Here is a 24,068-nt window from a genome sequence, read left to right as displayed (position 1 = left end):
GGGGTATTTTTTAAATTCCTTGGATTTAGCCCCCCCAGCATCACACATTGAATTAGGCTCCCCTTATTCTTCAACAGGTGTTGTATAGCTGCTCCCCCCCCCTTTACGGGGTCACTAAGCACAGGACTAAAACTCATATCTAAGTCAGCTGAGGCGCCCCCTTGACAGTCTCTCTGAGAGAGCCCTGAGGCGGCCAACCTGTGCTCCGGATTTTCTGTGGACATTATCAAATCTTTTCGCGAGGATGCGGCGCGATTCGTCTGGGCTACTGCTTGTCCTACTCGCTTTTTGACCGTCTTAGCCAGGACCGGGGAATCGAGATGGGTTGCAGCCGTGCCTTTAGAAACATTTCACATATTGAAGGTTCCTCCAATCTTTACTTTCACTCTCTCAATTCTTCCTCACTTCTACTCACACAGCTTGAGGATTAATCATTAATCAGAGTCACTGCTGAAATTGCGTACCGCTTGCTGCGCTAGAAGAGGTTGCAGAAGTTCATAAGCCAAAAGGTTAGATATTATTGCGCATAGAACCCCCGCCCCCCCCCTCCACCTCCCCCCCCCCCAGTGACCCTCTGCCAGGTAGTTCCGCACTTACCCCCTGGAGAGAAACCGGGTGGTCTATGATGGCAAGGAGACACAGCCCTTATGTAACTGGTGTGGTGTGGTCTGCTGTGGTTCTGGGAGGCTGCTCAGACAGTTCAGGAATCACTCAGCATTCACTTGAATCATTATAAGCCATATCAGTTGAGGAATGTATTTTTTTTTCCGCTGCAGGTCAATAAGCCACAAAGACGTCCAAAATGCCGGTCCCGAGTTAGTTTCCTTGCCCGTACAACCCAACCACCGAGCAAATGGGGCAGCCCGAATCTCAATGAACACTTAAAGCCGACCGCTTCGTCAGCTCCAAATCAGCACACTTGATTTTTCTTTTTTTCCCGCTGTGAGGGCTGAACGCCGATTTGGAAGATGTGGTTGAATTTCCCTAGGTTTAAGCAAAAACTTTTTGACACCGTCTGGCACCCTGGTGGGGAAGATGCTGCAGTCCTTCAAGCTCGCCTCCTCGATCCACTCCACCGGCCGTTGCCGGCCACGTAGGCATCGTCCTGACACGGGGTAGGGGCTTACAGCATACTCAGCTGATACCCTGCATCATTGCCCGCTGATGAAAAGCGTGTCTAACAGATCTTGTATAGGAAGGGAAAGAAAGGTATTGTACAGTCACACCCAAACATCCCCTTCCATTCAGCTGCCCATCAGTTGGGTGCCCAGAGGGGCCAGTGAAGTTACCAGGCAGCAAGATCAGTGACTCTTTCTCCCACATATTCATCATTCAAGGGTCTGTGCTTCCAGTCCTGGTGCTCCTGCCTGTCTTCCCTCCTTCCCCATTCTGGACTCCTCTTGTTTCTACCGACCCAACATGTCTATTATCTTGTCATCTCCTACCCAGACAACACCTTTTAGTGCAATTGTACCGGAGTTCTGACAAACCCAAAACAATTTAGGCCATGCAAGAAACACACAGTAAGCGCTGTTAGACTTTATCTACATTTGGTTCAACATGCTTAGGTCATCCAGGCAAATCACCAGGCCCAGTGCTGGCTTGCGCTTCACCCCATTCTCCCTGGAGAAACTTCTCCCTTACCTCCATGGAGTTCAGTCCAACACTCATCTGTTTCCCGATAGCAGATGCTTCCCACCCAATTCACAAGGCTATAAAAGAAAAATACAACACTCTGGTTAGCCTATAAAGTCTAAATGCAAAAATAGCCATTTGATTATAGTCAGGGTACTTACCTGGATACAGGAATTCCTGAGGTTCCATTTTACTCTTCCGCTTGGGCAGCCATCCTAAAAGAGAAAGGTAAAGCAAGTTAGAAATGAAGGAGTTGGGAAGTGACGTGAAGGACATGTAGAATGGAGAAAAAAAACAGAAAAAGGATGAGCAGTAAAAGGGTAGAAACAGGGACATAAAGAAAGAAGAAAGAGTGCATTCCCTGATGAAACAGAAGACTTTATTAACATTGGGACCACAAGACGGATGTGCTGGTGATCTGGGGACTTTGTCCAAGCCAGTTGAGTAAGGTCAGGAGCAGAGAACAACCTGTGATGCTTGAGAGCAGGGAGATATGGCCCAACCAGTCATCAAGTTGTAGTCCCACAACCTCATTGGAGGAGCAGCTGACATTGAAGAAGCAGCTCCACTTTAAGCAAAGGCTTTTGGGCATTCCCAAGGAGGCTTGCTTTCCCCACTGTGACCATGGAGGATTATGGCTCAGTCAGGTGGTGATAAAGTAGGGGAGGGTGTAAATTAGGAGGAAAGAGGGTCACAATTTAACCTTGGCACAAAGAAGTAAAAGGGAAAAGAGAGGAAACAGCATGAGCCTGCTAACATGGCCTAAACCCCTTGTAACAAGACTCAAATCTTGTGACCCTGACTTGATTATTTAAAAGTGATGGGGTATTTGTATTTATTTCTTTGTTAGTTTCCCTTTAGTTAAACATTATACATCGTTTGCTGGCAAGGGGCAGAGAAGAACATAAAGAGTTGCTCACTCATTTATCTTAGCAAGGGAAAAGGAGACCAATAAATTTGTTAACTGAAAAATAAAAATATAATATAAAAAATTAAAAATATACCTAGAATCTGGGAAAAGAAGATAAGGGAATGAAAATGGAAATGCCTTACTTACATAAACGGTGGTCTTTCTTTTTGAGGGATGCAGGTCGAGGAGGCAGCCCCATAGGGCCCATGGAATCAGTAACTACCTAAGAAAGAAGGGCAAACCATTACTAATGGATAGAGATAGAAAGTTAAACTCTACAGACCAAGCTCCAAAAAGTAAAGATCCTAACCTAAAAAAACATTTTGTATTAGAGGTAACAAATCAATACATTTCTAATCCCACAACAACAGTGTGGCCTATTAGTTTGTGGCGAAACTCATGACGAGCCAATATGAAAGAAAATTAATGGAAGGCAATTGCGGTTTTAACAGAGAAGAGGTTCCACGCTAAATCAGTTAAAGCATATAATGCTAAAATCCATACATTAGCTTGTCATTTTGATACCATTTTGTCTCAAAACAAGTAAATGAAAGCATAAACACATGACTTAGAATGCAATTGATACTCGTTAATGCGCAGGTACCAGGATCTTTTCATGAATAAGAATGTTAGAAGTCATTAAAGAGATGACACTGAAAGCACAGACAGGCATTGACTCCACTACGTTTAAATTTTTCACTTGATGTTGCCAATCCTTAGAAAGAGGCTACACTTATGTATTAGCTTATTTTAAATGTGGCTTTTAAAATTTGTATGGCTTAGCACTGTGCCAAATGATGTGCACCAACGTTCCTGTGGCCTCATACACTCTTGCATTTGTCTGACCTATGTGCACTCATCTATGAAGTTTTGATGGTTTGTTGTACCAATGTAGCATCACAAGGGTGCTTATAATTGTGATAATTTGTATGTTTGGGTCTGTTGATATCTGAAGATGAATCTCTATGGATCTGTGTTGTGAATCGGATAGTGTGCATTGGGTCTCTAAGTGGGAGCAATGTATTCATCTTTAAGTAAAAAGACACAAGTTTGTTTCTCTCCGTGGACACCCAAAAACAATGTCAGGGCAACGTTATAGTTAGGAAATACATTTTAAAAATCTTAGAAATTCACTGAAAAAAACAAAGGTTACAAGGACATTACAGTTAGAATTTTTTTTAAAACAATCTTAGAAATTCACTGAAAAAAACGAACGTTACAACGACGTTATAGTTAGGCTCAGATTTCACTTGTACAAAACCATCGAAATTCAGATGTTATAGTTACCTGAGCTAACTATAAATTATGTCCCCACAATGCTCTCCTTATGACCTCACATATTACATCGCTCAGGACATGGTCAGTGACATCACTGATGACATCTCAAATGACTTCAATGATGACATCATCCACAGAACCATTCACACTCCCAAACTCTCATATACACACTCCCACACAACTCCTCACATACACATTCAGAACCATACCAGTCGTCACACAACCAATTACTCAATCATAGAGCCGCTCACACAACCACTCACTCATACAGCCACTCACACACTCACTAACTCACCCATACAGCCACTAATGCACCCACTCACCAATAAAGCCACTCACACAACCAGTCATATAGACACTTACACACCCACTAATACACCCTTAAAGCCACTCTGACTCACTCAATCAACCATACAGAAACAAACACAGCTATACACTCACCCATACAGCCACTCACTCATCAATACAGCTAATCACACACCCACTCACTTACCCAAACAGGCAATGACACAGTCACTCATTTGCCAATACAATCACTCACACACCCACAAAACCACTTACATATCCATTCACACATCCATACAACCACTCACACACCCACTCACTTAACCTTACAGTCTATCACACAGACATTGACTCTCCAATAGATATACTCACCTACCTATAAACACTCTCAAACAGCTACTCACTCACCGATACAGCCACGTACACACCCATTCACCTATTCATGCAGCCACTAACTCACCCATACAGCCAACCACACACCCATGCAGCTACTCACATACCCACTGACACACCCATACAGCCACTCACATACACACACTGTGAGCCTAACTATAATATATATACATAAATTCACTGAAAATAACAAAGCTAACAGGGACGTTATATTTAGAAAATAGAATTTAAAAAAAATTCAATGAAAAAAACAAAAGGTTACAGGTATGTTATAGTTAGGCTCAGATTTCACTCGTACAAAACCATTAAAATTCAGCAGTTATAGTTACCTGAGCTAACAAAAACATACACTTCCGCAATAAACTGCTTTTGACCTCACATATTACATCCCTCATGACATTGTCAGTTGACATCCCTGATGAAATTCTATCTCCTAACTACCGCGTCCCTGTAACCTTTGTTTCTTAGTGAATTGCTACAATTCTTTAAATTCTATTTCCCAACTATAATGTCCCTGTAACCTTTGTTTTTTTTTTGTGTATTTGGAAGGTTTTTTCAAATTTTCTTTCCTAACTGTAGCCACTAACCGTTGACACGGAGTGTTAACTCGGTGTCTCAGTGGGTGTATTAGTGTCTGAGTATGTTTGTAAGTAGGGCTGTAACTGGGTATACGAGGGTCTGAGTAGGTCTGTGAGTGGGTGTGTGAGTCTCTAAGAGGCTGCATGAGGCTCTTAGTAGATCTGAGTGGGTGAAAGAGTCTGAGTGAATCTGTAAGTGGGTGCATGAGTGTCTGACTGGGTCTGAGGGTGGTTGTACATATCTAAGTTCATCTGTGAGTGGATGCATGAGTGGATGGGTCTGTGAGTGGCTGTGAGAGTGTCTGAGTTGTTCTATGAGTGGGTTCTGCTAATTTTCTGCTTACTTCTGACCTTAATTTTGTCTGTCTCTTTCTGCTCATGTCTGACCTTTAACTTTCCTCTTTCTGCTCATTTCTGACTTTATTTTGTCTCTTTCTGTTAGTTTCTGATCTTTATTTTGCCTATTTCTGCTAATTGCTGGTCTCTATTTTGCCTCCTCTGGATGTTTCTGATCTTTATTTTGCCTCTTTCTGCTACATTCTGACCGTTATTTTACCTCTTCCTGCTCTTTTTTTTTCTCACAACAAATGTTATTCGTTCTTAAAGGTACAAAATGGACAGGGCCCGACAAATACATTACATATAATGCAAAAGACAGGATGTACCTGATTTTATCGTTCCATAACAGCTTGGTATGTAGAACACCAGGCCAGATATGTAACAAACTACACCGCACCTTACTAAATATTGGTAATTGTGCATGTTGTTAAAGACATGTCTGTTAGCTATCAATTGTGTCTGACTATGGTATCTGAATTTGACCCATGCATTACCCAGTGGGATTATGAAAATCGGAGTGTGGCAAGGGGGGGAAATCAATGCCCCTCTATGTCGCTCAGTGGGACCAAATTCTTCTGTGTTTCTGTGGGCATCCCCGCGCTTGAAAGACCGCAATTTCGGCACCCATGCACCTATCCATTGCCTTCTTCCAACCCCCTATGCTCGGCGGGGAAGTCTCCTTCTATTTATGGGCTCTGTCCCTTTTAGCTAGAGCTTTCTGCTCATTTGTTATCTCTGTTTTGCCTCTTTCTACTTGTTTCTGACCTTTATTCTATCTCTTGCTGCTCGTTTCTGATCTGTATTCTGCCTCTTGCTGCTCGTTTCGGACATGCATTCTGCTGCTTTCTGCTTGTTTCTAACCTCTATTCTGCTTCTTTCTGCTCATTTCTCATCTTCATCATGCCTCTCTCTGCTGGTTACGGACCTTTATTCTGCCTCTTTCTGCTCATTTCTTACCTTTATCTTGCCTCTTTTGGTTTGTTTCTCACCTTTATTCTGCCTCTTTCTGCTCTTTATATATATCTTTCTGCTCATTTTTCACTTTTATTTTGCCTATTTCTGCTCGTTTCTGTCCTTTATTCTACCTTTTCTGCTCGTTTCTCACATTTATCTAGCCTCTTTCTGCTTGCTGCTGACCTTTATTCTGCTTCTTTAAGGCCATTTCTGACTTTTATTCTGCCTCTTTGTGGTCATTTCTGACCTTTATTTTGCCTCTTTGTCCTATTTTCCTCCGGGACCGCGGGGGTGCCTCAAGGCCCCTGCGGTCCCAGCTAGCTCCCTGCCTCCTGCGGGAGCTGGAAGTGCTCTCACAGACAGGTAGCTGCTAAACATACTGCTCCCCATCTGCAAGAGCAATCTTTTCATCTGTTTCCCTGCCCGCTTGACAGGAGGCAGGGAAACAGACGAAAACTCAACTTCCAGCAAGCGGGAGCGGGTTCGGAGCGGGTTCACAGCTCCCACTTGCTGAGAGCAGAGTTTGTGTTTGCTCTGAATTCAAGTACAAGCAAACAGCACACCAGGAAATAGCAGGAGCCAGCCCTATGTGTTGGTGGTCCCCAGGGCCATTAGTGGTTCCAGGAGGGGGGCCGTGCGGTCCCCCTCCTTTGATCTGCACATGCCGGCCCCAGAGTGATGGTGGTCTGTGGAACTGTATATGGCCTGGGAGAGGAGGCTTGTGGGCCCCTCCCAGTTTTTTAAGTGATTAGGCCAATCACATAATTTTAGTGACCCTGTCTGTATCCGTTAAAACTGGCTTGACACTGTAACTAACGCAAGCCTACTGAAGTGCACATAAACTGTCAACCATCATGCATACAGTTATAGATTTACTAATGGATAGACAATTACAGTTAGCAAAACAATATACAAACCTTCTCCTCTCCAACCTTACATGTCACAAAATACCTCCCTACAGGTTTTAGCACAGTGTAATAACTATCCATCCTTATCCATATATGCCTATTGCCTTTAACACATGCTTTTCCCAATACGTGAGGGCTGGCTTTGTCATAAAATGTCATACTAGAAAGATGAAACCTATGTAATATGCCATATTATTTTCCAATAAATTAATAAGGTCTGCAGTCTTTGACCCTGGCTTGACATCATAACCAACACAGCCCTTTTCAAGTACACATAAACTGGCAACCATAATGTATAGTTATAAAATTACAAATATGTATATAAATATAGTTTACAAAACAATATACAACCCCTCTCAATAGGTCCTAACAAGAATCATCACAGAGGGTTTGTCAGAGCTACTGGCTAACACAAAAGCCCTTGCCTAAAATGGTAATCTGTGACATTACATGTAGCAAAATACTAGTCCATAGCCTGTAACACAATGTGATAACAACCCACTGGTAAAGGCCTACTGGCTTTAACAAATGCTTTTCACAATAAATAACCCAAGCCATTTGCCTTTGTTGACATTATTCATAATACACATATCAGACCCTTGGTATCGGGCATATATTTTCCCAGTGCACCAAGCAAGCCTATACAATATTATCATAACTAACTCAGGCTTACTGTTTTGAATGTAGGTTTTCCCACAAGAGAACCATCAAGGGATCTATTTCCCCCGACACCTTGGAGGAATGTGTGCCATATAACACATGGGTTACTGAGAAATTGCCACCTGTCTTGAAATGTATGTTAAGAAAAACAAAGGTCCCATGCAAATTGATTTAGAAGCAATGTCACAATTCTAGTGTTGAATGGGTCTCAGGATGCCAAAAGTCCAAGTGGGGCGATGCCGTGGTAGTCATGCAATCAGCCTGGCCCAGTTCAACACTAGAGCTCCATCGCAAATTCCGACGTGGTCAATTACCTCCATACCTCCGCCCTTATCACGCCATCCGACCTTCGGGTCACGCACCCATCGACTCCCGGACAGGAATCGCATATTCATCCACCACCCGCCACCGAGGTTCAGACCTCCCCCTGACACCTTAATCTGATTCCTTGATGCTTGACATACCACAAGGTTACTACCGCTCCTACGGATACCGTGCCGGATCCACCCTCCTTGACCGAGTCAGTGGTCTGTTCGATCAGTTAGTCCTGATGAGATCCCGATATCCTTAAAGGGATTGAAATGTCGTCGACACACACATCTCCAACTCCATAACAAAATGTTTATCTAATTGTGGAGTATGAGATGTAACACAGATTGTGACTTGTTGCTTATTCACATGCTCGCTTATTGAAAAGTCACCTTAAGTCACTTGCCTGTGGTAAGGAAATCGGGTGATTTCCCTCTGCCCTGTCATGGTTTGCTCACTCACTCGTTTTGTAATTTTTGCGTTCAATTTAATTGTTTATTAACTATTTCATTGATATATTTATACTTTCCAATTTTTATTAATAAAATTGTGACATTGCTTCTAAATAAATTTGCATGGGACCTTTGTTTTTCTTAGCATACATTTACCCTTGGTCCCATCAGACTTCTAGGGTCTCCTTGTCCCTTCTTTGTACCCGTCTTGAAATGTCAATTCAGAAAAAAGACAAATTTGCCTACATTTGAGTACCTTAGATGAGGGAGATTTAGGAAACAAATCAGGGGGAATTCCATTATGGCCTCCACTGAAGTAGTGGGAGAAAGCTACATTTCTCTTGTTTTGGAAACTGTATTACAATTTTCTGAACATTACAAGCACTTAATTTGGCATTAGTGCTATCCTCTTTTAGACCTTGAATGATACTAATTTGCAGTCAAACTGACTATGTTGTTTATACATTACTAGATGACTCCATACCATCAGGGACTATATTTTTCCAGTCCTTGATTTTCACTTTTCAAATAATTGTTGAACAGGGAATAAAACTCACAGCAGGGAAAAATATTGTTAATGATCATGTGGAGTAAGCTCGTGACCTTATATTGCATGGCCTTCCTTTACTAACAGTGTTACTCATTTTGGTAGTGTGGCCCTCTTAAAGACATCAAATATGCTTAATTGAGGCGCAGTTGAACATCTCAGGGACATTACATATTTTACCAAGGACCAGGGTGAGCCTGGTGTGAGAAATAAAAAAGCTTTTCAACATTTGGAATCACCTAAGAGGAAGGCTTAGAAAAGAATTGTGTGAAATTAATCTACCATTAACTATCACTGGAATGAAGCAAGTTTTGTGTGGGAGAAGGCTGGAAAAATGCTTGGTGATGCTGAAAAATGGGGAAGGGGTGTCTCATGCATAAATTCTGACGGTTGGCATGTTACATGTATGAAAAACAATTCTTCATTAGGACACAGCTCAACTAAAGTCTACATGTTAATGTCCCACAAACGGAATTGAGTGGAATTAGATTTTAGCCATGCACCACAGCTGCAAAAAGGCCCAGAGTCATGTGTGACACTTCCCTTTAGACACTCTTGGCTATTTAGCCTGCAGACAGGGCCTATCGCCTAGCACGCAGGAATGGCTGCAGACAATTATATGACTGGAAACTCTCTGAACACTGCCTGGGCCTGTCAACCTACATTATCTTGTGCTGCAGATTTTGATGAGCTGGTGAGTCCTGTGGTACTAAGTACAGAGAGCTATGAAAGGGCCCAGGTCCTCCATTCTGCAGTCCTGTCTCTGTCTGTTCTGCACCTGCTGGACCTCTGCTACCTGCGCACTCCTCCGACTGGCACATCCTGATGCCCAAGGTGAAAGCCACAAGACAGTTCTTGCTCATGGAAGTGGTGGAAGGCAATTTCAGCCACCCTCCGGTGGCCATGGCGGACGTCACCTTAGAGATAATCATGAAGGAGCTTACCGGCATTAAGACCAACATGGACTCTATACACACAGATATGACCTTGGCGGTCGCAGATCTTACATCCCTGTGGAATGAACTGTGTTCCTTTAATACGTGGCTCGACACCACAGAGCGCAAAATGGAGGCCTTGGATGATCACATCAAAATATTGGATACCACCCCCAACCCTGAAGTCCGCAGTGAAGTGAGGCATCTACATAGAAGGTTTACAGTCATGGAGGACCGCAGCTGCCGCAATAATGTACACTTCCACTGGGTACCGGAGGAGTTAGAGGCAACGGACAGGCCAGGGGTCACCTTCACCCCCCACACACTGGAATTCCAGAGGGCAAATCAGATCCGCCTATGGGGTGATACATGCTGCAATATTCCCAGGATGATCATAGCCTGTTTTCTATTCCCCAAACAGATGCAACAGATAATCAACACAGTCAAGTGGCAGAATGGTCCCTTTAGCAATAATGATGCTAGAATCTATGTGGGAGTGAATTTCTTATATGCCGCGGTGGTGCGCCAGCAAGAAATTCCTGGCGCTCTGGCCTTGGCTGAGTTCACTGAACATATGGTATAGCCTGTTGGAGCCAGCCACCAGGCTTCTCACCATGAATGATGACCCGGATGAATTGGATCAATATTTTTCCACCCTCTTGTATGTAGGCATGGATACAACACCACCAGGGCTGGCTTCTGCTCCTGAGGGAGGCCTGTTTGTGCCCACTGTTCACTGATGGGATTTAGCCGCTCACTCCCTTAAAAACCTGAGACTGGACTCTGTACTTAAACGATTGGAGGACAGGACACCTAAATGGTGCAGAGGGGGCCGACAGGGGATGTGACAAATCGTGCACCCCTATAAAGCTGTCACCTTCCAGATCATGAGGAGACTGAGGAGCGCTTCCTGTTTTGGCCCTTGGTAATATCCCCTGATTCCTTCAACACTGGGATGTTTTTAGTGCTGGCCTTCTTTGGCATGCTTGGGGAGGTGTTTGGGGGTTTATGCTTAGGTCCTCTCGAGGGCCCCTGCACTTTGTTGTGCCCATGTGGATTGCACTGCTGTTTGCCATTCTACCTTTTCTCTCGTGTAGTTCTCGTGTGATGTCTGTGTATACTGCCGGTTTTACTGGAGATGTGTTTACCCATATGGGCCAATTATGGTTCATTGTTTTGATTGTTTGAGTGCTGGGTGTGCGCAGGACTGGGAGGTAAGCTTGCCTGTTTAAGGTTTTGATAGTTTGTCATCACCTCAGGACCTCTTTTGGAGAGCTATACAACACTATCCTAAGACTCCTGGGTTGTTACATTCCTGGTGGTCTTCCATCTCCAGTCTCATACCTTCTTCCAAAGTATGGATTGCTTTGCCCCTGCTTTCAGTGAGTGGCTTGAGCGCCCCCTAGGTTGAGCACACCTCAGTTTTTGTTCCTTTGTGTGTTTGCTGCTAGCCCCTGTCTGCCTGAGCATGTCTGAACCATCACACCTACACTTTACGGTCCCACAGGGGAGGCTCAAGTGTCTCTGTGTTGCATCCCTGTAGGAAACTGGGTTTCTGTTGCAGTAACCTCACCACTTTTCGCCAGACTACTGATGCACTTTGACTTGATGTGCCCTGGGTCCCTGCCAATCAGGTTTCCAGGGCCTGTGTTCTTTCCAATAAATGTACCTTGTACCCCTAATTGGCACCTCTCTGGCCACATGTCAGTCCCCTGTAAAAAGGCACCATGGGTGCCAAGGAAACTGTGGCCAGGGAAGGCTCCTAAGGGCTGTAGCACTTATTGTGCAACCCTTAGAGGCCCTGTACCTTTACACACACACACCGATCACTGACAACATCGACTCCTATAATATCGACCTACAAAATTATAAAGTTATTACTATCGTATGCACAAATATCGACACCTAATACACAAAACTAATATAACACAAACATCAATAAAAAACATTGTTAAAAAAAATTGATGACAAAAATGTCGACAACAAAAAAAAGAACTCAAAAATATAGATAACATTAAAATAAGATTTATTACAACACAAACATCGATATGCATAATATCTACAACACAAACATTGATAAAATACATATAAACTGTACAAAAAAATAACATTTAAACATAAAAATAAACTGTTTTCAAAAATACAAACAACATATATCAAACATCAAAAACAAACACTAAACTAAATTACAAAATTAATAAAAACTAAAAACACAAACACACTTAAAAATCTAAAACAAATAAATAAACAAGCCATTATCAAAAATAAACAGACATATATATATTACATATATAAAAAATAAACATCTATTAACGCATACATTTTCATTATATTACTAAACAAAATAAAAACAACCAATAAATAAACATAATTAACATTAAACAAATTACATTATAATTGCCCATAAAAAAATTAAAAAGCCATCTCAACCAATGAATTTAAAATATTACATAAACACTATAAAAACAATCAAATAATGAACACAAAATTTACCATGAAACGGATAAACACTGCATAAGGACAAAACTTTCCGAGACAGAAAATAGAACAAAAAAAATCTACTTAAACAACTAAAAAGAAAATCTCTCATTAAAGGTAAGAACAACACTTTTTAAATAAATAAATAAATTAATAAATAGATTAATAAAATGTATCAACAAATTAATTAAAATATAATGTTTTACTTTATATTTCACGTAACTAAAACTCCTCCTAGAACATTCAAAAGAACGATTTACTTCCAAAACAACTACAAAATCAACATTAACAAACAAAATAAAAGTAAGTATATATCTTAAACTAATAGTTAACTGAATAAAACAAAAAAAATGATTTACAAAAAATAACTAACTTGATGGGGAGGAGTGCAGATGGGTTCTGTCGGCGACGTTGTGGGGAGAGGGGGACATTTCTTCACATAGTATGGGAATGCCCGCAAATTCAAATATATTGGGCAAAGATACATGATTGTATGAGTGAGGTTTGGGGGGGTAAAGTTATGGCCTGAAGCTAAGCGGTGCCTCCTGAACATTTGGGAGCCCATGGACCTATCGGTAAAAGCCTAATTGTGGGCAACGCTGGGGCTGGTGATTGCAAAACGTAACATAGCGCGCCTGTGGGGGGCGGGAGCGCCCCCACTGGTTAGTGCATGGAAGAAAGACATGGACTGGTGTATGCTGCAAGAAAAGATAGTGTATGTTTCGAGGGGGTGCCCCGGGAAATGGGTAGCGGTCTGGTCTTGTTGGAATGCATACCGCGGTAACATCTGCGAGCCTCCCATCTTCCCCCCCCCTTGAAGAAATGTTAACCCAATAATGTGATGGTACTGTCTACCCCTAATATGCTGTCCCATATCAAGTTACAATAATGTCTGTGAGTCCAAGGATGAAACACTGTAACATCATTAAGTGAAAACTGTGAAACGACCAGCATGTTTATGTTTGTTAATAAAAAGAATTAAAATAAATAACAAATACTTTTATTTTATTTACTTCTACAGACTTCAACAAAACAACATCAACGAAATAAACAATAGTATTTTTTTTAAAACAACTAAATAAAGATAGAGACTAAATAAATGAAACTAACAAACTAAATGTAACACTTCAATAAAAATAACATTTTCCGTTTTACCCAACAGAAAAAAAAGAAACCAATGAATAAACTACAAACTTCGAAAAAGTATGCAACAAAAAAAGCAAAACAAGATATATGTAAGTATATTTTGAAATGTAATAATTATATGGACATGTTTACTCTTCACTAATTAAGAATGAACAAATACATATATATGAATACATTCACAGATATACAAAGAAAATTACAGAAGGAGCAAAGTTCATCTCTTCACAAAAAGGAAAACTACTTCCGTGCTACATGGGCTATACTTATACGCAAGAAAAAAATAACAGAAAATGAAACCCATTGGAAATATAGTAAATACTACTCCAACTCTTGCTATGGAGAGCAACAACAATAGAAACAAATGTTATTAATGTTAGGGAACACAACCATCCCTCCAATGTCACAGAAATTGAGGTGAGAGATGTTTTAGAAACCATTAAAGAAGCAAGCACCAGCTCCCAACAAACCAGTACCCAAATATTAAAAAAACATACTGTGGGAGAGCGGGCCGGACAAACAGACGAGGAGGCTGTATATAGTGGGCCAGTTGGACTGTTTTATTAAATACAAAGAAGGCAAGGTGTCTCTCCAGGTATCGACTTTGGGGTTCCGCTGCAATTGTCTGGGATTTTCTTCAGTGATGGTTTGGGGTCTCCTCCGTTTTCAATTGGGCCGCCTTTGTGCTGGATGGTCCTTCCCCGGGAGGCTCAGAAGAAACAAAAAGGGAGCCATCAGTCGTTTCTGGGTTTCCCGCTTTCTAGACAATACCGTCACCACACCCGGTTGGTGTTCAGGGGTATCAGGGTTTGAAGGGAATGTGAAGAGGGGTTGGTTTCTTTGTGAGGGAAGGTAGTGGAGGAGGAATCTTGGGTGTATACCGCGCACAGGGGTAACAGGCGAATAGGAGAGGAGGTGAATTACAGGTGCCACTAATTTTATGAGCGGAGGTACGTCTCGCTCTCGCATATATTGTGGTAGAGAGGATGAAACTAAATACAACCCTCCTGGGGTACAGTCCAATCTCGCTCCCCGGCCACGTGCGATAGTGAGGACAAAGGGAAATAACAAAAAAAGAAAACGATACGTCGGTTAAAGAAACCCCCCCTCCTTTCTTCTCTTACAAACCTCCCACCACCCTCCTGTACACCCTTAAACCACCCGCTTCCCCGCTCCCTTTTCCCCCTGATTCGGGCCACTCACCGGCTCCGCCGCATCTCTCCTGAGTTGCGGCTGCTCTTCAGCCACCTCCGGTGGGGACCCCCAGTCCTCGCACCACGTCTCGTCTTCTTCTTCCCGTTCTCCTGCGACTACTCCTTCCTCGTCTCGGTTTCCTCGGCACTCTTCCTTCCTTCCGGCTTCTTCACCTCCCTCGTTGGTTTCTCTGGCCCTTTTCACCTCCCTCGCTGAACCACTTCCGGGGTTGACTCCGCCTCTGTTCACTCCGGCGGTGTGGGCGTCACGACGCTGTACGGGCAGAGGACACGGGGGAGGAGTTACATAAGGAAACAGCGTCTTCCCGTTTTTGCACCTCGTTGCGGTCGTCCTGACCGGTAAGTCATTGTGAAGAAAAAGCGGGAACAGCCCGACATTGGGCACGCCGGGTGTGGCACCCCTCACACATACTAACTAGAGTTCCTGAACATGTAACAGGACAATTACCTTCCATACCAACTCTAAATCATCTAATAGCCAGAACTAAAAGATCTACTGCTCAAACACCCCCCAAACATTTGCAAGGATCGAAATTTTACAAGAATACACAGTCACACACAAAGATGAAAATTGCATTTTTTATGACAATAACAGTTATGAAAAAAGAATTATCATCTTTGCCACCAACACCAACTTTCAAAAGTTAAAGCAATGTGAAACATGGATGATGGATGGGACATTTAAAGCTTGCCCTAAGCCTTTTTTATCAACTCTATACCATCCATGGTGAATATGAAGAGACTAACATCCCCTTCATATACGCGTTACTCCCCAACAAACAAAATACTACCTACATAGAACTCCTTACAATAATAAAACAACAGACAGAAAAGAACTTCCCTCCAAAAAATAATAATAGATTTCGAGCAAGCAATGATTCAGTCAATTTTAAAAATATATCTACATACGGAAATACACGGTTGCTATTATCATATCAACCAAAGTATCGGGAGACATCTCCAAAAATCTACCCTAAGAGCCCGATTCTGATGCCGTTTTGAAAGCTTCCCGACTGAATGGGTTTGGGAATGGATAACAATGAAAAAATGTACCTCGATATTTTACACCATCGATATTCTTGACTCGATATTCATGCAACTTGATATTTTTCCATCGATATTCTGTCTCTTCACCCACACACACACTGCAGAACAAAGTGAAGAATCGTCATGGCACACATCCCTGTGTAACTACCTAGTATAAACGATCAAGAACTATCCTTGCAAAGACCCCCAGTACCAACAACAACTGAACAAATGAATAAGCTTACAGAAAGCACAGCATCCACATCTGCAGATAAACCGTCTTTTTTTGGCGCAAGGCCAATCCTCAAACCTCCCCCCAGACAAAACCAATCCTCCAAAAGAAAATGAACCCGCAGCGGACAAATCAAAAAAAGCGACCGAGTCCGGCAGGCCTCAGAGAAACTTCAAGAAATGAAGGATTTCACATGTTAACAATACTGACACCTACATCCAGTTGGATACAGATCCTACTAATGAATTTATGAAATTACTTGGGTCCATTTCGTTGGAAGCTGAGAATATGGGTTTGATTAATGAGAACACAAAAAAGTATTTACAGAACACCATGCCAAAAATACCGCATATATAAATGCTTCCAAAGATCCACAAAAACAAAAACAAAAAACTCTGTTTCGACCTATAGTTGCCGGATGTGGGTCCATCCATGAACCGATTGGACAATACTTGGACTACCACTTGCAACCGCTGGTACAAGCTTGGGGCACATATGTTATGGATACTACTGATTGCCTGAAAAAACTGGAAGCAATAAGTCATCATTTCAATGAAGAGATTTTACTCTGCACCATCAACGTAGTCACCTTATATACCTCTATTCCCCACAATGAGGGTTTGAATGCAGTGGAATGGAGACTCTTACAGACATCTACACATGATGAGACAGGAGTATTCCTATTGGAGTTATTCCACTTCCCACTTTATCACAGCTACTTTTCGTGGAAAGATACATTTTTTCTTCAACGCATAGGAACATCTATGGGTTTTCCCGGAGCCCCTTCCTATGCTAACACCTATATGGCTCATTTTGAGGACATGCACATATTACGCAATTCCAGATGGCAGGAAAACCTGATTATATATATATATGTGCTATATAGATGACATCTTAGTCATCTGGAGAGGAACATGTGATGCGCTGGAAGGTTGTATCCATGAACTAAATCAATGCAACCCTCGGATTCAATTCACGTTCACCATTGACTCACAAAAATCAATTTTCTGGACATTGAAATTCAAAAAACAACGAGAGGATTAGAAACTTCGGTATACAGAAAACCTACGGATGTGAATAATGCTTCGCACTACACGAGCGCTCATCCATTCTCTTTAAAAAAACACTTACCTGTGTCACAACTAATCAGGATAAAAAGAATTACATCTCAAGAAGAACAGAGTGAACTTCTTATGGGTGAACAACTTAACAGGTATAAAGAGAGGTGATCTCCCTCGCAGGTTTTTAATGCTGCCAAAGAAACAGTTGCGCAGAAGAGACGGGAAGATTTATTACAGAAATCTGTCAAGTCAACAAGCAAAGGAGAAGTGTTTGTCATAAAGCACTCCGTACAATCTACAAAGATCAAAAAAATCATAACCAACCGCTGGGAAATCATAGAGCAAGAGGTAGATTTTGCAACGTTGTTTATGGACAGACCCTTGTTTGCACATAATCGCTCTAAGAACCTGAGGAAACTATTAAAACCCAGGCTAATCTCTTCCACACAAATCCATAGAGGCATGAGAAAATGTTGGAACTGCTGACAATGCGATAATATAATCTTAGGAAACACTTTTTCTCACCCACACACTGGACAAAAAATTCAGTTGAGACATACGTCAGATTGCAACACAGAGGGTGTTATCTATGCAATCCAATGTCCGTGCGGACTGATATACGTGGGTAGAACATCTCGTAAAATTAAAACACATATCATAGAACACAAAAGTATGATCCCCAATAAAAATTGTAACTCCAGCTTAGCAGCACATTGGGTCAATACACCACACACCATCCCCCAGATTAGGTGCACTGTATTAGAAAAAGTTGATCGCGTTCCAGGGAGAGATTATAATGTCTCTCTAGCACGTGGGGAAACATTCTGGATCAAGTACTTAGGCCCCATTATTCCAGGAGGTCTCAATGGCCATTACAAATTGCTATGTTTTCTGTAAAAGCATATATCTAGTGTCCCATCATGTATTACGTTCTATGTAACACTTTTTGTATTGTGTACAGGATTTGCAAACAGACACAGTAGACCAGCCCTTTTACTTTTTATTACATCTCGCTTCTGCGCGTTTTGGTCACACCTTTTATTTCATTTTCACTCCGTGTTATTTTGCGACATTCTCGTATTTTAAAACCCTGTGCTTCTATTTAAAACTTTGTGCTTCTATTGTGCACATTTGTTTACAGTTAGAATCACTACCGGCATTACTTGGCATATTTCAACATTCGAAACTCCCTTGTATGAGTGGTTTCTCAATAAAAGAAACCACGCACGCAAGCACGTCACAGCAGCGAGGATTAGTTTTTCTCAGACGGTTGGTGCGAGTAACATGGTGAGCGTCTAGTTGTTCGTAATTAGGTTCTTATGTTACATACTCACTTTTGGCACTTTTTTATGTACACTATGCTTGACATCGACCTGATGTCTGGTTTTCTTTTTAGATCCGGAGCGTGAAATTCGGCATTCCGGTAAGACCGTTTGAACGGTAAACTACGGGGCCTTTTTACTGATGTATGCCTCTTGGCGTTTGTGGTTACTCATGTTTTCTTTTTTTTGCGTTCTTTATAAGAAGACGCGGTAGGACATTAGCATATTTACATGTTATATTTTCCTGTCGGCTTAAAATTTGTAAAATATAGGATGCGGGACACAATAGATTTGCTTATTCATCACGTTGTTTCACCTTGTGTTACAGGTTGGGCTGCACTTTTTGGTTATTTTCACAACACAAGCATGTCTTCCCATATAATGCATGTTGTGTGCAAATCCTACTTATAATATGTATTCCTCTATGAAGTACATAGGATACTGACAAATGCTTCTAATTCTGTTTTTGTAGTTACCAACGGAGGCTGCTTGAAGTCGCTTTTCTAATTTCCATATTGCTGTTACTACATTATATGTACCCCTGAAGAAGGGTTTTTTCAAAACCTGAAATGCATTGGGTCACATTTGAATTTTTTTGTTAACAACACATGGCACAAAGCTATTGTACTTATTGTTTGTTATCTTCATTGACTAATGTTTTCAATATAAATTATAATATTGAGATGAAATAAGAAATACATGATTCTAAACAAGTTGTTATAGAATATTTTATTGCATCTGTGAGAAATGTATGAAACCAGATAAAAATACCTGAAACCTCTGGGACTTCAGCTGTGCACTGCGTAGGGTTGGATGTTTCCAGGTCTTCGCACATACACATCCCTGTGTGTCATGCCTACAACCCACTGCCCTGGCATAGGCCAGCCAACCCTCTAGCTGGGTACACTATACCAGTGGTGAGGGCACAGGTCCAGGAGCCCTGTACCCCTACAGTGTCAAGACCAATTCTTAGATATTGTAAGTGCAGTAATGCCATTAAGAGTATATGGTGCTAGAAGTTTGTCATTACGAACTCCAAAGCACCATAATGGCTTTACTGAAACCTGGAACGTTTGGAATCAAACTTTTCAGCAAATTAAAACCACACTGATGCCAGTATGGGATTTAATGAAAAATGCACTCAGAGGGATCTTAGAGATGCCCCCTGAAAAACGACCAGCCTCTGGTGGGTTCCCTGACTGATACACACCCGCCTGCCACCAGGAGACATGTTTCTGGACCCCTGGGGTGGGAGCCTTTGCTCTTTGAGGCCAGAAACAAAGCCTTTCCTGGGAGGAGGTAGTCACACCTCCTCCAGGTCAATTAGAGCCATCTGTGGCAGGGGAGCTTCAAAGGACTTGTCGTCTTTGTAACACAACCCACAGCCTCTCCTGCTATCAAGAGCAGGCCCCCTTCCTGTCTCCCTTCCTTTTCAGCGGGAAGACAGGTGGGAAAAATCAGCACAGCCCAGAAGGTGTGCCCACCGCTGCCAACCCCACCACTCAGGTGGGGGAGGCGAGGTGAAGCCCACTCTTCAGTGCCCGCCTACTTGCAGATAGCAGGCACTCTCCAATCAGGATTAGGGATTGTGCCCACTGCCCCACATGGGGTGAGCACTCCAAGGGTATAGTCACTCTAAGGTCAGTAGCCCATTGGCTACTGACCTGGAGACCCCTAAAACGCCCCCAAAATACAGTATTTAAGGGGCAGCCCTGACCCAAGAAGAGAGATTCCCGCAACCTACGAAGAAGGACGAAAGAAGACGACCCGCAGAGGAGACTGCAGAGAAGAATTGACTTGGCTCCAGCCCTACTGGCCCGTCTGCAGTTTCCAGAGAACCTGCGCCAAAAGTCGCCTTGTCCTGCAGCCAGCGACCTCCAGAACCCTGGGAGGACTGACTGCATTCAACAAAGACCGTATCTCTTGTGAACAGCAGCTCTGTCAAAAGAAACAGCCAAGAAAGACTCCAAGCCTGATGAGGACAAAGAAACCTGACGCCTGGAACCACCACTGCACCCGATGCCTACGGCCCGAATCAGGGTGGCCCTCTGGTCCCAGTGAGGTCCCCCAGCGCTCCAGAATCCGAGTCCACAGTAGGTTGACAACTCCAGGACTTCCCGACATCGCCTTCAGCCTCAGCACGGAGACCCCAACCATGAGTGGCACTGTTAAGGTGAAATCCGACATCAAAAGAAACCCCTGCATCCAGCCGCCTTGTACCCTGGAGAAGAGAAACTGAGGTGCACCTACGTCCCGAACCCTCCAACTTACCTGCCCAGCTGCTGGTTCCTCCCGGAAGACTTCCTGGGCCGATCCTGCAGCCAAACTCCAAAACCGGGTACGGCCATTAATAACAGCAGGGCACCCGACGCCAAAACAGCACCCTGCACCCAACCGTCCCTGCACCGCTGCGGGTGCACCTTGGGTGCTAAATCGGATCCCCCCTTTGCCCTGAACCAACACCAGGAGCTTTGCTCCCACAACCTTGTGGCCTGCTCGTGAGCAGCCACCAACCGGAGGCCCCCTATGCCCTATTGGATGACATTGGGCCTCAGCACTCGGCTGCCGTAGTGCTGCTGAGGGTGTTTCAAGAGTGCATCCTCGACCCTGGGGGAACCCTGGTTCTAACCCCAGAATACCAACTCCCACAAATAAGTACTTACCTGCAAACCGTTAACGTCATTTCCTTCAGCAGTATCGAATTGACTGTTTTTCCTTGAAAATTCTTCTAAGTGTGAAGTTGGTTGGTATGAAACATTGAAAAACTGCAAAGGTACAAAAAGTGAATTACTTACCTTTTGTCTAAGAAATGTCTCAGTGTGATATCTAGGCATATCACACTGATTAGAAAAAGTAACTTAAAAAGTACTCTAAAAAGTAACGTGAACAGTAATCTGTAAAGTAACTGAAAAGTAATTTTGAATCATTGACTTACCTGTAATTCAACCAACTGCATTTGAACCTGCATTAAACTGCAAAACATTGCATAAGATTTTGCAAAGTATTATTTCACTTACATGCACCAGGCTTGGCCTGGTTCTAGTACTAAAATAACTTAATATTTTTATACAAACAAAATTGGTCTGAGTTCAGTCTTTGAGTGTGTGACATCATTTGCTGCCTGAGTGTGTACAACAAATGCTTAACACTAGCCTCTGATAAAGCCTTACTGGTCACCCACACTACCACAAATAGAGAGTAAGGTGATTTCTACTTTAACCTCTGCCTACTTTGAGGTTACACTGGACACTGTGCACACTATGCTTCATTTTGGGATAGAAAACAGAACCCTTAATGTGAATGGCTTTATCACTCCATCAAGAGAAAGAAAACACTCATATATATTGCATCGCAGTCCCCTGACATTACCCATCAACAGGAGACGCACCCATCACCTCTGGAATCAGACAAACATACCAGGGACTGGTTGGGGAGAGTTGTGAGTAATACCCTACTGTCCCTGTGAACTGATGGGGCGATTGCTTCAGACAACCTGCCTCTTACCCAAAGACGTGCAGAGTAGCTGTCTTTTTCCACAAGTCCTTACCTTTATCATCCTGAAAACCTGGATGGACCCCCTAGAATAATATGTTTTTGTGAAGTTTAGGACTGTAGGCCAGACCTTAATCACAGGATCGGTGAATGCCCCCAACCATGATTGGTCGCACTTTTTCGCCTCCCTATAGAGACTCCTAATGGAGTTCAGCACCACCAAGGTGATCATTGGAGGGGATTGGATTGTGGCGCTAGGTCCCCACCTAGACAGCTCTGAGCCGCTGGATAGAGAAAATGTCAATGATTGAGTGGTACTAAACAACCTGCTGGGTAACTAGGGGTTACAGGATTTCTGATGTTTGATGCACCGCCGGTACAGAGAATACACATTTGTCCTGTATCCATGAGACTCATTCCCGTATTGACTAGTGCCTCATGTCACACTCTTTCTTGCCATTTCTAAGGTCATTCACTATGGCGGCGGGAGGGATCTCAGGCGATGCTTCGGTCCTGCTGGAGCTTGACTTTAGTCATGTCTACCCTCCCTCTATGCTTTGGCTGTTGAACCTATCCCACTATCAGACCCTGAAGGACAAGCATCAGATGAGGGACAATCCCCGCAGTTATAGGAGTGACAATGAATCCTCCATGTCCTCTACACAGGTTCTTTGGGCAGCAGGAAAAGCGACTCTAAGGGGAACCCTAATGCGAGACTCAGCAATTTGCAAGCGGATGACCTGGGACGCCCAGAATAGGTTGGAGGGTGACATTCAGACACTTTTGAAGGCCTATGCAGAACGCCACACCACGGATCTTCTGGGTCCCTTGGAATGCACCAAGTATGATTTTAATGCTCACTTTACATCCCAGGCGGAAAATGCCCTGCTTCGACTGAAGTGAAGGCACTATGAACGGGGGGAAAGGCAGGTATGTTTCTGGCTGCAGAGCTACATCAATGGGAGGTGTGCAGTGCCATTCCAGCAATCTGTGGCGAAGTGGGGTCCTACTAATGCACCCGGTGGAGATCATGGAGGCTTTTGCCCGTTTACTTGGAAAGGTTTACCGCAAGGGGGCTCCGGATGGTTGTGAAGGGAAGCTGGACTTTTTAGGATGCTCCATTTGCTCACTCTGTCGGAGGTCGAACTTCAGTTCCTGGAGGGCGAGATAACAGAGGCCATGATCACGGAGGTCATTGGGTCAATGGCCAATAACAGGGCCCTGGAGGACAATGGTTTATTGATAGAATTTTACAAACTCTGTTAGAAATTGGGTCTCTAGTTGGCAGAGGTTTGCAGCCTGTCCAAGTTGGAATCCTTACTCTAGTCAGGGTAAGTAAGTTGCACCCTCAGAATAACCCATGCTCACCCCCTTGGTAGCTTGGCAAGAGCAGTCAGGCTTATCCCCTGATGCAATGTGTAAAATGTTTGTACATACACACACAGTAACACAGTGAAAACACTACAAAAGGACTCGAAGCATATTTAAAAAAATAGGCAATATTTATCTGAATAAAACAAGACCAAAACAACAAAAATCCAACATACACAAATCAAGATATGAATTTTGAAAGGTAAATAAAGTTTTAGTTCTTTAGAGATCTATCGTTGCGCTTGACCAGGACAAGTTGCCTTAGATGCGGTAAAAATAAAAGACGGTGAAGGTGAGGCATCAAAGCGGCAGGTGATGCGTTGGTTCTTTACTACTATGCAGGTTGTTGGTGCTCTGGGACAGTGCATCGCGCAGAGGAGGTGATGTGTCGCTGTAGGGAGTGATGCATAGGTTCCTTAAGGTGGTGGAGTCATTAAGCCACTAATACCGGGGGGCGATGCGTGGTGCAGGGGAGGTGATGCGTTGTTTGCGGGCACGATACCTCAGTTCCTTACTGCGGTGCTGTGTCATTGATGAAATCGATGC

General features: G+C 43.1%; 1 long non-coding RNA gene across 1 annotated transcript in view; it reads right to left on the bottom strand.

Annotated features, from left to right (window-relative positions):
• LOC146811026 (uncharacterized) overlaps window positions 1–24,068 on the bottom strand; it is a 123,729-nt gene that overhangs the window by 83,377 nt on the left and 16,284 nt on the right. The window contains exons 2-4 of the long non-coding RNA XR_014966668.1: window positions 2,693–2,768; window positions 1,797–1,850; window positions 1,645–1,712 (exon numbers count right to left, since the gene is read on the bottom strand). This is a non-coding gene — a long non-coding RNA (uncharacterized LOC146811026). The remainder of the gene's footprint in view (window positions 1–1,644; window positions 1,713–1,796; window positions 1,851–2,692; window positions 2,769–24,068) is intronic.

Source organism: Triturus cristatus, chromosome 7, assembly GCF_964204655.1.
Source record: "Triturus cristatus chromosome 7, aTriCri1.1, whole genome shotgun sequence".
Taxonomy (NCBI): Eukaryota; Metazoa; Chordata; class Amphibia; order Caudata; family Salamandridae; genus Triturus; species Triturus cristatus.
Note: the sequence above shows the minus strand (reverse complement) of the source record. Positions and strands in the feature narration are given on the sequence as shown.